Genomic DNA, 18,061 nt, shown 5'->3' on the forward strand with positions numbered 1-18,061 from the left:
AGTGGTGGGGGGACAACATAAATAGATGCCTAGTGCAAAAAGTCATTTTTGAAAATAAAACCAAGGCTGGAAATAAAAAGAATAAAAGGAAAAAAAATAAATTTATGTGTAAAGCTGCAGAATACATTAATATGAGAAAAAGCAGAGTTACCTTAAACTGTATACATTGGAATTTGTCCTGATGCAATGAAGGATTAAAAGATGACAGTATGACTCTTTTGGCCACATCTACTGTGAGAATGAAGACGATTCTCAGCAATCAGACTGTCCACATTCCAGAAAATGTCGATGTCACCCTGAAGGGATGCAGTGTTAATGTGAAGGATCCCAGAGGAACCCTGTGAAGGGACTTCAATCACATCAATGTAGAACTCAGTCCCATTGGAAAGCAAAAGAAAAGGCTCCAAGTTGATAAACGGTGGGGAAATCAGAAAGAACTGGCTACTGTTTGCTCTGTCGGTAGTCATGTATAAAACAGGGTCAAGGGCATTACTCTGGGCTTCCGTTACAAGATGAGGTCCGTGTATGCTCACTTCCCCATCAACGTTGTTATTCAGGAGAATGCTTCTCTTGCTGGAATCCAAAATTCCTTGGGTGAGAAGACACCCGCAGGGTTTGGATAAAGCCAGGTGTTGTTTGTTCACTATCTCAAGTCCAGAAAGATGAATTAATTCTTGAAGGATTGCTTCAGTTGCACCTGTATCATATTGAACTCGGTATCAGCAAGACACAACAGTTTAAAACAGGGATATCAGAAAATTTGTAGATGGTATCTATGCTTCTGAAAAAGGAACTGGTCAACAGATAAATAAGATCTAAGTTGGCCAGCTACAGAAACAGCAAGATGCCGGATGTTTTTTCAGACTTATTTGTGATATTTAAAATTTTTATTAAAATTTTTTTAACGTTTGTTTATTTTTGAGAGAGAGAGAGAGAGAGAGAGAGAGAGAGAAACAGAGTGTGAGCAGTGGAGGGGCAGAAAGAGAGGGAGACACAGAAATGGAGGCTGGTTCCAGGCTCTGAGCTGTCAGGATAGAGCCCGACACGGGGCTCCAACTCATGAACTGTGAGATCATGACTGGAGCCAAAGTCAGAGCGTAACCGACTGAGTCACCCAGGCGCCCCTTATTTGTGATATTTTAAAGATGCAATAAATATTGATTTGGGGAAAAAATGACATTATGAAAGACAACTTAAAAGACAGCATAAAAAAAGATGAGGAATCCCAACATATTTCCACCAGAAATCCCAGAAAGGAGGAGAGATTGGGAAAAGTAATATTTAAAAAAAAATACAGTATGTGAGAATTTTCCAGAATTCATATGAAGCTTTAGTTTTAGTAAGCACACAATCTAACGTGAGAAATTTAAAAATATAGAGAGAATAGGGAGCTTTCAGAACACCAAAGACAAAGAGTATGTCATAAAAGCAACCCTAAACATAGAGATTATATACAAATAAATAGCAATTAAATACTTTAACAGAAACAAAAAGCCAAGATATGCTGTTACAACACCTTACCATGAAAATCAAAGACACTTTCAGATAGAAACCACTGCTAAAATACCCGTGTGGGAAAAACCACTGAGTTAGATAGCTCTCAACATAAGAGCTATCAAAAAGAACACATATAAAGTGCATGGAAAACGATAGCAAAGACATTGTTAAACGTTTGAATATATCTAAAAGGCATCGATTGCATCATGCCAGAAAATTAATTATAACGTCTAATTTGAAGGGCTATCAAGTGGAACTAAATACCAGGGGAAGGCAGCATGCAAGCTGCAATGGCAGATGGAAGGAAACGAATTCGATTTAAAACATTTTCAGACGGGGCACCTGGGTGGTTCAGTCCATCAGGCATCCAACTTCAGCTTAGGTCATGTTCTCACAGTTTGTGATTTCGAGCCCCGCCTCGGGTTCTCTGTTACCAGCACAGAGCCAGCTTCGGATCCTCTGTCTCTCTGCCCCTCCCCTGCTTACGTGCATGCTCTCTCTCTCTCAAAAATAGATTAAAAGATTTTTTCTTAAACGAATAATAATTTTTCAGATTTTTTGTTGTTTCATTGTTGCTGTTTAGGAAGATATTAATTAATATTCAATGTGTCAAGTCAAATATTATTTTTTATCATTTTATTAACATTTAATAAAGTGATATGTATCCTTTTAATGAATACATCTATTTTCCCAAATTGATTACACCTGTGCAACCAACCCCCAAATCAAGAAATAGAATATTACCAGCACCACAAAGTCCTCTCCTTTGTGCTTTCTTTTTTTAAATTTTTAAAAAATATTTTTATTTATTTTTAAGAGAGAGAGAGAGAGACAGAGACAGAGACAGAGCATGAGTGGGGGGAGGGACCCAGAGAGAGGGAGACACAGAATCCAAATCAGGCTTCAGGCTCTGAGCTGTCAGCACAGAGCCTGACGCGGGGCTCAAACTCACAAACCATGAGATCATGACCTGAGCCAAAGTCGGACGTTAAACCAACTGAGCCACCCAGGCGCCCCTCCATGCTTCCTTAGAGTCATTCCTTCCCCATGGAAAAACAACTAGATTTTGGGTCACTTAAATTAGATTGTCCTATTTTGTCCTATATTTGAATAGAATTACCCTGTAAGGCTTTTTGGCTTACCTTGTTCAAAATAATATCTTGTGATATGCATTCATACTGTGCACAGCATTGTAAATGATTTACATCATTGCTGTACCTTCCTTTTGCATCAATGCATTGCCATTTATCTATTCCTCTCCTGATGGACATTTGTGTCTAGTTTGGGGCCCCCGGGGAAAACTGGGCCATTTGCATAATGCTACTATGAATATGTTTTTTCACCAGCGTACGGACACATTTCTTTTGGATTTATATCTAGGAGTGACATTGCTTGGTAACAGGGTAAGTGTATTTTTAACTTTAGTTGATGCTGACAAGCAGTTTTTAAAAATGCCAATTTCCACTCCCACCAGCAGTTTATGAGAATGTGGTTGCTGAGCACATCGTCCCTGATCCTTGATATTTTCTCATGTTTTTATTTTAGTAAATCTGATAAATGTGTACAGACATTACATTGTGTTTTTAGCGTGCAGTTCTCTGATAGCCAGTGAAGCTAACGACTTTTTAGCATAGTTATTAGACATGTGAATGTTCTTTGTGAGATGTTGTTCAAGTCTGTGACTATTTTTCTTTGGGCTGTCTTTTTTTATTTTTTTATTACTTTTTTTAAGAAGTTCTTTATATATCCTGGACCCACACATATTGGTGGATATGTGTGTTGCAACTATTTTCTTCTCTGTTGATGATGTCGTCTCTTTTTTTCATGGTGTCTAAATTTGTTATTTTTTTTTTAGTTTATTTATTTATTTTGAGAGAGAGAGCGTGCATCAGTGGGGGGAGTAACAGAGAGAAAGGGAGAGAGAATCCCAAGCAGGTTCCCTGAAGTCCACACAGAGCCGGACACTGGGCTCAAACCCACGAACTGTGAGATCAGGACCTGAGCAGAAATCAAGAGTTGGATGCTTAACACACTGAGTCACCCAGGCGCCCCTAAATTTCATATCTTCTCATGTCTAACAAATGACACCCTAACTTGCAGTTTAAAAACTAAATCATCAGTGTAGCCTCTCATCAATCTTTGGCTGGACTCCACTGGATCGTCAGTCTGGCCTGAGGCAAACTCGGGTGATCTTGGTTGGCCTTACACATGTGTCAGTGGCAATCTTGGGGCTCACTCACCACTGGTGTGTTGCCTCAGTTCTTCAGGTATCCCTTCATTCTCCAGCAGATGAGCTTCAGCCCATGCACTTGGTGGCCACAGGGTTTCAAGTACAGGACAGAAGGGTAAGGCTTGATGTGTAAAAATGGATGCTCATTTCTCTCTTGCTTTTCTATTCTATTTTTTTTCAAAGATTTTTTGAAGTTTATTTATTTTGAGAGAGAGAGAGAGAGAGAGAGAGAGAGAGAGAGAGGGAGAGACAGTGAGCATGAGCAGGGAAGGGGCAGAGAGAGAGGGAGAGAGAGAGAATCCCAAGCAGGCTTTGCACTGTCATCGCAGAGCCTGACACAGGACTTGGACTCCGTACAGCGAGATCACGACCTAAGCTGAGAACAAGAGTTGGACACGGAAGCCACTGAGCCTCCAAGGAGCCCCTCTTACTTTGAGTATTCCAGCATCCGGTTTGGCCAAACAGAGGTATGTGTTCAACCTGGCTTCCAGTGGAGGCAAAACAGATTCTACATATTGATGACAGAATCTGCAAGGTCACACTGAATGGATGAGACTGCAGGGAGAGGAAGAATGTGTACCATTTTTACAAGCTCCCCTTTTCTGTCTCTGGCCACAAATATTACATCCTAGCCTCGTGCAAAATACACTCACCCTCATCTGTGGTCCCCAAATCCTCCTCAAATTGTGGCATAAGGCTTAATGTCCAAAATTTTACAATCTGTGTTACATTTGACTGTAATGCTTCAGATATGCTGCTCTCCATCTGTGGAGTCCAAACTATAACACTCGTTACTTACCAACATCACAAGCCACTATGCAGTGGTGATGAAGCATCAAGATGATTGTAACAGACACTCCTGTTCCCAAACAGGAAGAACAGGAAGTACACAGCGATCTGTAGTCCACAGGTGTTCTGGATTTCCACAAGGTAAAAGTTAACAAGACACTGATCTCTGGGGACGAGAAACATCCCTTGAATAAACCCTGATTCTGGGTCTTGGAAATGCGAGCCAGATATAATAGCAAAACTAAGAATGAAAGCCAATGAAATCCAAGTCATTTCAATGGAGAAAATAAGCAGGCATATATGTACAGCTGCGTGGCTGTTTTCTCTTGTTTTCAGACTCTACAGATTTGGGGGCTTGGAGGTCTTTTTGAATGGTGATCAATCTTGGTCACTTTTGTTCCAAGCTGGCAGTCTTTTTGCTCTACAAGTCTTTTAAAATTATGGATCAGAACTTGTGCTTTGGGGAAGATGGACTAGAGACAATTTTTTTCTCCCTCTAAGTACAACTAAAAACCCTGGATATTACGTATAAAACAACATGAGACCCTGAAAGGTAGAGAGAAAGAAAACTAACGAGGGATGTTGGGACTTCAAAATGATGGGGGATGGTGTGTCTGGAATTTCTTTAGCCTCATATGATCTGAACGTGGAGCTACAGAAGTAGCAACCCTGAGATGTCAGAAGGTTCAGACTCAAAAAGATCCCAAATGCATTCTCTCTCTAGGCAAAGGAACAGGAAGGAGGCAGCCTAGCAAGACAGTAAATGTTAAGAAAATAACCACTCTAGTTAAGTAATCCTCTAAAGACAGAACTGTGGCCCCAAAGAGTCACTGGACTTCTACCCTGTCTAGACAATAACAGGCTATGGGGAAAACCCAAGCTAACGTGTTGTCAGAAAAGGATAAATAGGCAACCAGTAGCTTATGGCCAGCTCTGTGTGGTTATTATTCAAACTATGTCTTCCAACATTCACCTTTTATTTAATTTTTTTTATTTTTTTTCAACGTTTATTTATTTATTTTTGGGACAGAGAGAGACAGAGCATGAACGGGGGAGGGGCAGAGAGAGAGGGAGACACAGAATCGGAAACAGGCTCCAGGCTCTGAGCCATCAGCCCAGAGCCTGACTCGGGGCTCGAACTCACGGACCGCGAGATCGTGACCTGGCTGAAGTCGGACGCTTAACCGACTGCGCCACCCAGGCGCCCCGAACATTCACCTTTTAATAAAGAAATAGTGTTCATTAACATTTAGTATGAATCTCATTATGCTAAAACTTTCTTGTCGGCTTCTTATCAGTTTTATTAAGAATGTGTTTTCATGTTTTTAATTTTTTAAATGTATCTTTCTTCCATTTTGTGGAATTGTTTTACTAATGCTATTTATTTGTATCTTGAAGATTACATTTAACAAATTGTTTTTTATTGACCTGTAAGCGTTTACCAACAATAATTAAACTTTTTTTTTCTCTAAACTTTAAGGATCACATGGAATTTTGTTTATGCATACATATGTGCATGCCAAAACACAACCACAAACAAATGTAGAGTGTGCATGTGTTTGTGTATCTTTGTGTGTAAATGGCATACATAAGAGTTGGAAGTAAGAATGAAATGTCATTAAGATTGGGACATAGAAATTGATATTGGTTATACTGGTTGATTATAAATGTTTCTTTAATGGGATGCAGAAGGCATCAATTTATAGCACCATGAACACCAATAACAATATATCCTGATAAATATGTATAATACATGCAAGATTGATATCAATGCTTCACAAATACACAAGATTATCTATATGTAGATTTTGTAGATAATGTGAAACCCTGATAATTTTACCTTCCCCAAATTTTGATAAACATCTTGAATTTATAAATGCATTTTGCCATGTGTTATTTTTAAAGAGTATATATAACTGAACCCTCTTTTTTAAATGTTTATTTATTTTTGAGAGAGAGAGAGAAGGAGAGAAAAAGAGAGAGAAAGCAAGCAGGGGAGGGGCAGAGAGAGAGGGAGACAGAGGATCCCAAGTAGGCTTTCCAATGTTAGCACAGAGCCTGACATGGGGCTGGAACTCAAGAACTACGAGATCATGACCTGAGCCAAATTCAAGAGTCCGATGCTTAAAGCAACTTAGCCACCCAGGTGCTCCCCCTCAATCCTCTTTTAATTGTAGTTCTATTTAAACTTTTATTTTTTTTAATTTTTTTTTCAACGTTTATTTATTTTTGGGACAGAGAGAGACAGAGCATGAACGGGGGAGGGGCAGAGAGAGAGGGAGACACAGAATCGGAAACAGGCTCCAGGCTCTGAGCCATCAGCCCAGAGCCCGACACGGGGCTCGAACTCGTGGACCGCGAGATCGTGACCTGGCTGAAGTCGGACGCTTAACCGACTGCGCCACCCAGGCGCCCCAGACTTCTTAAGTGTAATTAGCAAGGGTTATAACTCTTATAAATAAATTCTAGTATTTTAAATAAAATGAAGAAAATATTATCTTACAAAATACAAATATGTCTGCAATTAAATAACTTGCATTAATAATATACTCAGAAAATAGTGTTCCAAATCGATTGTAGAAAGCATATGCTTTATTATGCATTAAAATTATGAACATTTAAGCACACTTAAGAATATCTCCCCAAAAATGCAACCTTGAATAAAACATAGCACAAAAATTTTCTAAAGAATATAAGCAATAACAATTTATTGGTTTCTTCTTGCCATTTCTAACTGTTTTAAAAGGTCATTTTTTCAGGGTCTCCACGAGATTTCATGGAATTTGGTGTTTCACAGATTTGATAGTACTTTTTCTCATTGAGTATGGACCTGTGAAATCTAAGCTGTCCTAAGATATTTTGTCTTTCAATGAAGTTATTGCAAGTACTTTTTTTTTGTTGTTGACATCTCTCTGCCTCACAGAAAAATCCACCATGCAGAATAGAAATAAACATCTCCTCAAGAAAAATAATTATACGCCATGGTTTAAATATTAAGGTTTAAGTTTAAAAAAAGAAGCAAATCTGAAAGTGACCTTTAAAATAAGGTTCACCGTATTCCATTATAACTAAAATACAGAAAAACAGAGTTATTTTCTCACTAATTTAAATAAATTTTAATGCATTGACATTTTTATGTAATAAAAGGAAATAATTTAGTTAATAAAAACAGACTTCTCACTTACTAAAAAGATATAATAAAAAGAGATAGAGGTCTTGAGAGGCTGTAAGAAAGTTCCCGATGACTGAGTTTCAGGGTTTTGTGTTAGATCTCTAAGGGAAAGTGTGAAGTAAACTCACAGAGAAGAGCTGTGCAATTTACATTTGTTCTTGATATGCATCTCATAAAATAAAAACCTCTTTCAAATGTGCCCCAAGTCCTTTGGGTGTTGAATAAATTATATATCGATTTTAGAGTGAAAATGTTAGTCACAGGCAATACAAAACTTTAAGTTTAATGATCATATAATAAATTTGGATAATTTACATAAGTAATAAAATTAAACCAATTAAGCAAAAAAAAAAGCTTAAAAATCACTCTACTTAGCTTCTTACCATGCTCCCTCAGAGGATGTTCAAAGATGACTTTCAGCAAAGTCACATTTAGATTCATATGAGATCTCCTTGCATTAGGAGTTAAGTCAGTCTCTTGAAAATGACAGAAAAGATGTGTGCAACATTTTTCTATTGTCTTCTTCAGCGACTCTGTCCTTCATGCTGAGGAGGGCTACGTGAAAGCAATCTCTCTCTTTTTAGCAGACCATGTGCCCCAATTTTGTGGCTTAGAGCAGGAGTCCAGTTATTATATTACTTGAATGTGGTTTATTTCCTGTCATATCGTCTTTACTTCCCCTTGAAATCAGAGCCGCAGAAACTGCAGGCTGAGCCCTGGGGAGAAGGGGATAGTGTATGTGGCAAAGAGCAACTTATTAGAAAAAAAGATGTCCTTTTGTCCTTCAGAAAGATATGCTTTAAAGTACTGTGGGAAAAGTTATGAAATATATTCTAACTTCTTTGCAACAGAGGACATAGGAAAGTGATCAGCATCTTTATTTCCTTTGTTACTGGGTTTTCTAACACCAGTAGAGAGAGTGTTTCTGGGTCATTGTCCCCACTCTCTAACATACCACCCCCAGCCTCATGGATGACTGGACATGTGATGGGGACCACAGAACTGGCCAGTCCAGCTGTGAGCTCCGTCGCTGCCCCCATGATTCCAAGGTGTCCTACAGAAAGATTCTATGATTAATTATGATGTCTTTCATACAACAGCTCACACAGCTTTCATTATCCTTAACAACAAAAACCTACCTGTTGGAGGGGGGTAGGGAAATACTATTCATGGCATGGGGATTAAGAAATGAATATTCAGCTAAATCTACAGCTCAAGGTTGTGACATGTAGGTGCTAGAAATACACTTATCATATTCATGATATGGCAACCAAAAACAATAAGCAGAGGTTGCAGTTAAAATAAATTCTCTACATTACACAGCTGTAACATTTCTTCTGATACTTCTGCTTTCATTCTCCAACTTCGTTTAAAGGGACTACCGATGCATTCTAGAATCACTGTGTTCCTTCTATACTTGCTTGCTCATCCTCTAATCCTATGTTCTGTTTCACCCACCTCTATCACCCTATAACACTTCTGGCTACAAAGACACAAAGGCATTCCCTGAATTTTCTTTCCAATTTTGTTTTCTTTCTGAGGGTGGTAGTTAAGTGCAATGCGCCCATCCTCACTTGAAAGCTTGCTTTCTGCTGCCAGATTCTTCCACAATCCTTTAGTCCAAGATTCCTTTTGTGTAAATTTCTTCTGCAATTTTTTTTTCTGGGTGGGATTCCTCTTGCCAATTTCTAACTATAAAATTACTTTTTTGCAAGTTTATTTATTTTGAGAGAGAGAGACAGTGGGAGTGGGGGAGGGGCAGAGAGAAGGAGAGAGAGAATCCCAAGCAGGCTCTGGGCTGCCAGTGCAGAGCCCGATGCAGGGTTTGAACTCACGAAACCATGAGATCATGACCTGAGCCAAAACTGAGAGTCAGATACTTAACTGACTGAGCCACCCAGGTGCCCCTAAAATTACTTTAAAACTTTATACTTAGTGATATATTTTTCCTCAATTATCTCCTCTCTCAAAGAACATCCAAACTATAATGTTTACATTTTTCAGCTCTTTAAAATTGAATATCCAAAATACTGATCTAATGCTTAATTCTATGATGATTTTTTGCCATGTCTGTCTAAATGGCATCTCCATCAAGAAGATGTTATGTTTTAATTGATGTAGTGTCTCGACAAAGAATGTGGTAGAAAACAAAATGTTAGAATCACCTGTGGGATTTCTGAAATCAAATTTGAAACTGGTGAAAGTGAGTTGCAAGCATTTTTATGAGACTCAGCATGAGCCTATCACCTCAGGTTATCTCAAATACTCAGAGACAAATAGCTTTATTAGAAGAACAGAGAGATTTAAGGATCCCTGTAACGAATCCCATTAAATGCATTTAAACACCACCTGCTAAAAGTAGTCTTTCTCTATTGAGCACAGTCCTCAAAATAAAACTCTTCCGTTAGTTTCTCCTTGTCTTTAAAAACCCCACTTCCTATAGACTTTCAGAATAGAATCCATGTTCCTAATCAAGAGTACGACCCGTCTAAATTATTCACACATTTCTATGGATGTCTCATGTTATTACCTATCTAACCAACCATTTATTTTTACTGAATGAAGATTTCCCATTACCACAGCCATTTGACTTCACCCTGATTAAACTCAAGAATGTCTCCTCACATGTCAGAGCCTTGGAGATGATGCCTACATATAAAATTGTCTGTCTGTCTGTTTGTTTGTTTCCTTTTGCCCTTTGCTTTTCAAATCTGACTAAAATCCAATATCTTGTAGCATATACCCTACATGGAAGCTGTCTCCTTTACCCGTTTTATGTTTTAAGAATTTTTCGTTCTTATTTTTGTAATTACATGATTTAAAATCCCCCAACACCAGAGCTCCAGAAAGCTCTGGACTGATTCACTTGAAGAAGTGAAATCATTTTCCATCTCCTTAGGTGAATATAAATCAAGTGGTGTCCTGGTTTTAAGGCTCTTTTGACTTTTTTCTTTCTTCCTTTTACACCGCTTGCCTTTCTTTCCCTTGTGAGAGGTCACCTTCTGAAGTCAGATGTTGTATATTTTGGAAATGCATTCCTTATTACTCAGATACTGACAGTTTTACTCTTTTAATCTTTCTGTCTGAATTCCTCCTTATCGAGTATTTTTTTCTAAGTCGCATTGCGATTCTTTACAGTAGCTTTCAAAGCTGAATTTATACCAGAACCATCCAGGAATCTTAAGAAAATATAGATTCCTGGATGATACCATAGGAGTGGCTTGAGACATAGCAGTCTATGTTTTCAGAAAGCTCTACAAATGACAACAAAGGAGCCAATCTGTCTCAGTTCCAGGAGCATGAATTTAGGAATGAAAGCCAGAAAAGAAAGTTGGTTTTCAGTGTGTGGCTTTTTGGAAACAAACAAACACAAAACACACTAGCGTTTTGGAGACAATACCCTTTCTCACTCTCCCAGTCTTTGCTTCTGCAACAACTACTGCTGGGCCAGTAATCGACGTCCCTATACTCTCAGCTCCGGCGCTGGGGACAAGGTCCATCCAGGTCTGAGGCCAAAGACCAACATCTCAGGGAAATGCTTTAGACTGTCTCTGCCCTTGATTTGGAGGGCTCCTCAGCTACTAAGTAATCCTCTCAGTTGAATTGCTGCTAGATTCTGCATTCCAGTGCGTGCATTGAGATTTTGCACCAGTTCCCCAATGTTCGGTTCCTTCTCCTGAAAACTTACATTCCAATAATGGACACCCCACTGTCTGAATTTGATTTTCAAAGCCTTGTTTCAAATCCATGTGCTTTGGTTTGAATTTTTCTGTTTCAATTGATCTGCATTCTGAGTTTCTGGGTTATTATATATGTAACTCCCAGTACCTCTTTAAAGGCTGAATCTTTGACTTGCTCATGGCACTTAGTATTCTCAGGCCTAATTTCTAATGATAGGCTGACTCCATTCCTAGTCACTCCATTTTTGTCTTGTAAATGGCCTGTCTGCCTGGTCTTAGAAAATATTCCTTAATTTGAGTTCCTATCATCATTTTCAAAGTATGTTGGAGACACTGAGTGTTTTATTTTGGACCCCACAGTCAACACTCCTTAAACTGCCAATAGTTTAGGTAAACTTTCAGGTATTATACCTTGACCACTTAGACAACTCTGTTGTGAGTTAGTTAGCCTTGGTCAGACAATCCCGCCTTTGGCCACAAGGAGAGGTTAACACTGCTCACTAACTTTTCCTGAGAGTAAACAATGATGCCTCATTGAAAATGATGAACATATTAGGACAAGTTTAATGCGGTATATATCATTTGCCCTGCACATTGTCAGGCCTTCTCAAAATCATGCCCCCATGTACTCGAAGTTAAATAGTTCTTAATCTGGATTATGAAATCAATTAGGGAATGCAAATTGAGTGATCAGAGGAATGGTAATACAGAAGAATCAGTTATTCCCAAAACACATATCCAGAAGACAGAAAAGTACAATCCAAAGGCAGTTTTGTGACACATGTAAATGGCAACAATTCATTGCCTCATGAAACTATTAATAAGCCTCTTGCATAGTTACCATGTGCACATCCTTATTTTCAACAGGCGATGTTTGCAATAGATACATACTGTGATAATGTACGGTTTAAGCTGTGCATAGTCTTTTAAGAGGTTGTATGACTGCACAGCTAATGACTTCAATATCTTGATTGCAGTGTACCCTACATGCATATATTCACTTTTTATCTGGAATTTAAAAGGACCCCGATTTAAGCAATTATATCCCTCATAAAGAAATTTAAAATGCTTTTTTGGTAAATTCACTAAGGCAAATTAGCTTGCTGCTCGGCGACAAAGATTTAATACTTAATGAAATAACAGATGGCAGGCAATCATTTCAAAGGGGAAGGTCATGACTAATAGCATAAAGATAATTAATTGCATGGATCTGAACGTTTGATACTGTCATGGCAAACACCACTCACCCCAGAGTTTTTATAAAATATATTTTCTATTCAAGTTCCATGTTGTGTAATAAAGCTGATAGAGACTGAACAAGTAAGCAGAACTTATATGGGATAAGACACCATTAAATCCATGGCTCAGAGATACAATAAAATGTAGAGTTGGGGCGCCTGGGTGGCTCAGTTGGTTAAGAGCCAACTTCAGCTCAGGTCGTGATCTCGCGGTCCGTGAGTTTGAGCCCCGCATGGGGCTCTGTGCTGACAGCTCAGAGCCTGGAACCTGTTTCAGATTCTGTGCTTCCCTCTCTCTGACCCTCCCCAGTTCATGCTCTGTCTCTCTCTGTCTCAAAAATAAATAAACGTTAAAAAAAATTTTTTAAAAATGTAGAGCAACAATATATGTAATATCAACCAAGTAAGGTTTTCTTATATGAATATGGGTAGACCTATGAGTGATAATCTCACTATTCTCAAACCACGTTATATTTATACCAAATAATGGCAAAAGGACAGTGGTGTGCTATTGACTATGTCCACCTCTTTCCAAATCTCCACTGTGTTAATAGTTTGAAATTACTTACTGCACAGATTATGCCATGGAAACAGACAGCTGCTACACATTAGGGATTTGGGGGGGGAGATGATCGATTATTACACATCTACCATGACATTCACTACAAGATGAGTAAGGTAAGGTGCACAGGGTAAGAATAGCCTGATCCCAACGCGACAGTATACTCCTTGTTATAAGAAAAAGAGGACTACGTGCAAAGGAAAGTATTTTTGTTCACTGTCTCCCAAGAATCTATACTACGTGCTCACTAAGTTGCCCCCGTGAAGAGCTGAAAGTAAATGTGAGGATTGTGAAATGCGTCGGTCATTTCTTGCTGCCTTCAAAATGGTACCACAAGGGAGCTAGATTCCAGCCCCAGCCAGCACACTTGAACATGTAAAAGATACATACAGCAGGTATATAACTTTGCTAGAAGAAGTCCTTTCTTTGGGGATCTAGGTAACCAGACAAAAAAAGCAGATCAGGTAATCGTGTATCCTGCTGAACCACAAAAGCTAAATCATACCCTAAAAGCAGTGCACTGATTAGCAAAATGTAGGCTCCTGGATATTAGAATCAGAGATTAAAGTACAGAACACTAGAGGTTGGAGAGAAATCTGAGAATCCTAACCCAATCTCCAAAACAATACTAGTTGCATGCTTCCTCTAAGGAGATGCTAAGTAGACATGTATTATAATAAAAGTATTATAATAAAAATAAATTATACTGAAGATTGAAGAGGAATGGCACTTTAAGCACCCCGGCTGATTTTACCAATTATTTCCCTGAGGTCATGGAATGAAAAGCTGGTGTAATTCTGATTTAAGAGCTAAGCTGGATACAATTTCTTGCACTACTAAATATCGAAAATGTTCTTCAAAATGAAATCGGCATCCAGCCAACTCAGTTTGAAGAGGCACGTATCACCAAGGAAGTTCAAAACCAGAGACATACAAAACAAGATGTTTTAACAATTAAAGCCTTCTTTGAGCCCATGCATTTGGGCTATTATTACAAAGTAGGATTCAGAAAAAGTGAAGGACTAAATCTAAATATTGCCATTCAAGTCTCTCTTGAAGACCGTTAATTGGAAATGTTTGATTGAAATAAGGTCTTCAAGGTTATTCAACTCATGCGATACTTAGGACTTACTATTGGTGTTAGTATTTTCAGATGTTCATATCCAAGTGTTCCTTTCAATATGTCTACTTTTCCTCTATTGCTCTATACCTATTGTTATGCTTCAGTGTCGGTCCTCTGTTCTTTCCATCAAGTAGCTTGATACTAAGGAATTTCTTATAAAGACTTAGACAAAAAAAAACAACAACAAAACATTCTGTGACAATTACAATTGTTTTAAATCTTAAAGAAGAATCTTTCATTTCAGTAATAGTGACTAAAACTGAGACAAGTCTGCTTACCTGGCATTATTCAAATGGTTTCCATTTTGTCAATTCATCCTATTTTGTGTTTAATTCATAGGGCGGTTTGCTCAACTTTGATGATAACATTTTAATTATTTCTTTACAAGTAATTAAGAAAGTAAGTAAATATCAAAGTGGTTTTTGTAATCAATGAATGAACCCCAAAATAGTGAGACTAATGGCAAAGACATTCAGGAACCAGTCTCTTTACGATTTGATTGGGTCTGTGCATTCCAGTGTTAATAACTCCGAGGGTCAATTTGGATCTTCTCAAGGTCCATTGCTTTTGGAAGTCAGTGATTCCTTTTCTAAATCTAATTCTGAGTGATGAGTTGATGGATATTGTGTGTAGCCTTCCAGCATCGTGTTGGCTCTCTTTATTCAAGATACACGTTTTAATGAGGGATCAATATTTCCAGGATACATTTGCTTTTGCTTCCTACAGACAGGAGTCTGGGTGGCTACACAGTCACTAATAACATCACTAGCACAATCTCTATCATCACTCAACCAACAAGACTCTTCTGACAGCCTGCTTCATGCTCACACTGTGAAAACTGCTTTAGAAGACAAACTAATAAAAAAAAACAGGGGAAAATGGCATTATATTCTTCAGAAGAGACTCATCAACACAGCAAAGAACATTACAACATTGCATAACTGGAGTTGTGGAGTTTGGGAATTTTCAAATTTCTGATCTGCTTCCAACAAGCTGGTTACTCAAACTCCCCCAATTAATAAAATCAGACTTGCTCCTCAGCACTAAGGGATTGGATTATATAATGCATTTAGTATGTAGAGAGGTACCTGATACAATGTATGTACACCCTATGGTCAGACAATAATCATGACCGGTGTCAACTCCCCGAATGGGGAGAGAAAACCTGGCTCCTATATCCAAACTTACCATGTAGAAGTTTACTTCTTGTAATCATGAGGCCCTTCATTTAACTTCTTTGATTCCCACCATCCTTATCTCTAAAGTCAAAAGTCAGATTAATTCATGGACCATTAATGTTTCTTCCAGATCAGTTTATGATTCTATGTGTATTCCATGGCTGTTAAATAATAACTTACAGTCATCAAAGACCTTTAGATGGTTCTGTGGGTGTATGTTGTAATCTCCTTTAAGTTTGTCTTCTAAAGCAGTTTTGGTTCTATCCTCAGCTGTAGATTTCTCTCGAGTGTAATGCTCATATGAATGCCTGCACACATACTGCATTTCACTTCAGAGAGTCCATCAGTCCAGGATAGACTGCGGTCCATCTATAGCATAGCCTCTGTGGTTTACATGTCCAGAGATGACGGAAATTACTTATGGCTGTCTGGGGAATCTGTATATGCCTTTTCAAATTAAGTGTCATGGCAGCTTCCCTGTCTAAGGGAAGTTCTGGCTTCAAATGCTTTTCTTTCTATCTCTTTTTTTTTTCCTGAATATGCCCATGAGGACACAACATGCTCTATTTTTTTTTCTCCTTAATATTGCTAAGGTGAAGGCTAGTGCATCCCTCCACCCCTGTATCTCCAGACTGAAATTGAACAAAAATAGTTCCTCTGGTTCTCCTCCCTCTTGATACCCACAAAACCTTATTTTCTGATACAATTAATAATGATAATTAAGAAAGCAGAAGCCAAAGCTGACTACAGAGTGAAATTATAAAGCTGAAGTTGTTGAACATCTGGGCATTAGTAACAATGGCTTCCAACAAGAGGGTCATTGGAAGTCTTTGGATTTAGTTTGTTTCTACTAACACCGAAGATCACCAAACCTTTAATGTTCTTTCCCTTCCTTGACTTTCTCTAGCTTGTGCCAATTCATTCCCTCTTTTAGTCACACAGGACTGAAAGGAAGATCTTCGATGAGAAAGATTTAGTTTGTAAACTGTTGCGTTTTTTAGAATTCATCACTACTCCTTTTTGGCAATGGGAAAATGGCTTTTGTTAACATTCTCTTTCCAAGCTGTCTCTGGGATATATATTAGAAGCTCATACAACGTTAATATTCTTTTTATTTCTTGTTTAATTCATTGCTTATTTCCTCCTGCTAAAACAGTTAATGAGCATCTATAATGCAAAGCTCTCTGGTAAGCATTTTAACTTGTGTTCCCTCATTTAAGGTTTATGACTTCCCTGTAGGTCATGTACTGCTATTATCTCTCTTTGTGGTCTTGCTCAATGAGATAGGGAATGATCAGACAGTCTGAAAGACCAGAGTAGCAAGAGATAGATGTGGTAGTCGACTCCTCTCTGCCTCCACAAACGCGCTGCCCTTCATCAACACACAGCAGTCACGTGCAACCAGGAGCTGGACAGAGCGGGCAGGCAATTGTTTGCCTACAGCTCGACTCCAGGTGTCTTTATTTATTTCTTTGAGCTGTAAATTAACTTCCTTCAGAAAGTAGTTAAACAGACAGTTTAACTTCTTCCCCAAATTTTGAGGTATTATGAGTCATTTCCCACCCCCCCCCCCTCCGCTATGTGGGATAAAAATCAAATTCCTTTCGGGAAAAAACAAAACAAAACAAAGCATTGATCATCAAGAAATGGACATTAAAATAACACAAGTTGGGTGAAAATAAACAGCCAGTGTATATTTGAATAGCAAATATTCAATATATCTTGTCTTCATCTGTATTTATTTTCACAATGCTTCTTTTGGTTTATTCTCAAAGCTAGGTTTCTTTGTTTTTATGATCAAATTTGAAGTCAAAGATTTTGCTTAGAATGAGCAGGTATTGAATGAAGAAATGTTTGCAGATCAAACAGTTATCTGTAGGCTATAGGCTCTATAGTAAAAAATAAGAAATGCTCTATGGAAATTAATTTGAGGCAATGTTTCTGGTGATTTTTTTCAGCAGCTCATCTAAGATTAAGTGTACCAGGTAAGCAGAAAGATTTCTTATAAACAAATATATATATATATATATACTGAAGGGATTCAAAAGAGGAAATATAATAAATCTACCTCAAATAAATCGATGCAGTAAATGAATAAGCATATCATCAGCAATATTTCTCAGAGTCTTTAACATGCTTCTTTCCTTTAGAATGCTGTCTTTATTAAGGAATTAATATGAAAACATCAGGCAAATATTGCTGCTAACAACAATATAGCCGGCATGGCTTTCAGTTTAACATCCATGATTTGCCTCATTAAACAAATTTCACTGTACCATCAGGTTTTTAAAATATAGCCTTGAGCACATCTCATAATTTTTGAAAGATATTACAAACTAATTTGCTTCACAGAAAGCATAATTTCCACGCATATTAAGAAGGATGATGCATTTTTAATGACTTTGGGTGTATTGCTCAAGAACTGCCTACCGGTGGGGTTCTTCCTGCTCCCGTTCAGTTTGATATGATGCAAGAATGTTGATTTCAAGCAACTTAGGAACAGTCACTTCAAATTAAAAGTATTTTTTTTAGTTTATTTATTTATTTTTAGAGAGAGAGAGAGAGCATGTGTGGGAGAGCATGAGCCAGGAA

The 18,061-nt window shown here is 38.1% G+C and overlaps 1 pseudogene; it reads left to right on the top strand.

The window, feature by feature from the left end:
• The first annotated feature begins 239 nt into the window (after positions 1-239).
• On the top strand, positions 240-844 carry LOC122470063 (annotated as a pseudogene).
• Positions 845-18,061: the final 17,217 nt, after the last annotated feature.

Source organism: Prionailurus bengalensis, chromosome D3, assembly GCF_016509475.1.
Source record: "Prionailurus bengalensis isolate Pbe53 chromosome D3, Fcat_Pben_1.1_paternal_pri, whole genome shotgun sequence".
Taxonomy (NCBI): domain Eukaryota; kingdom Metazoa; phylum Chordata; class Mammalia; order Carnivora; family Felidae; genus Prionailurus; species Prionailurus bengalensis.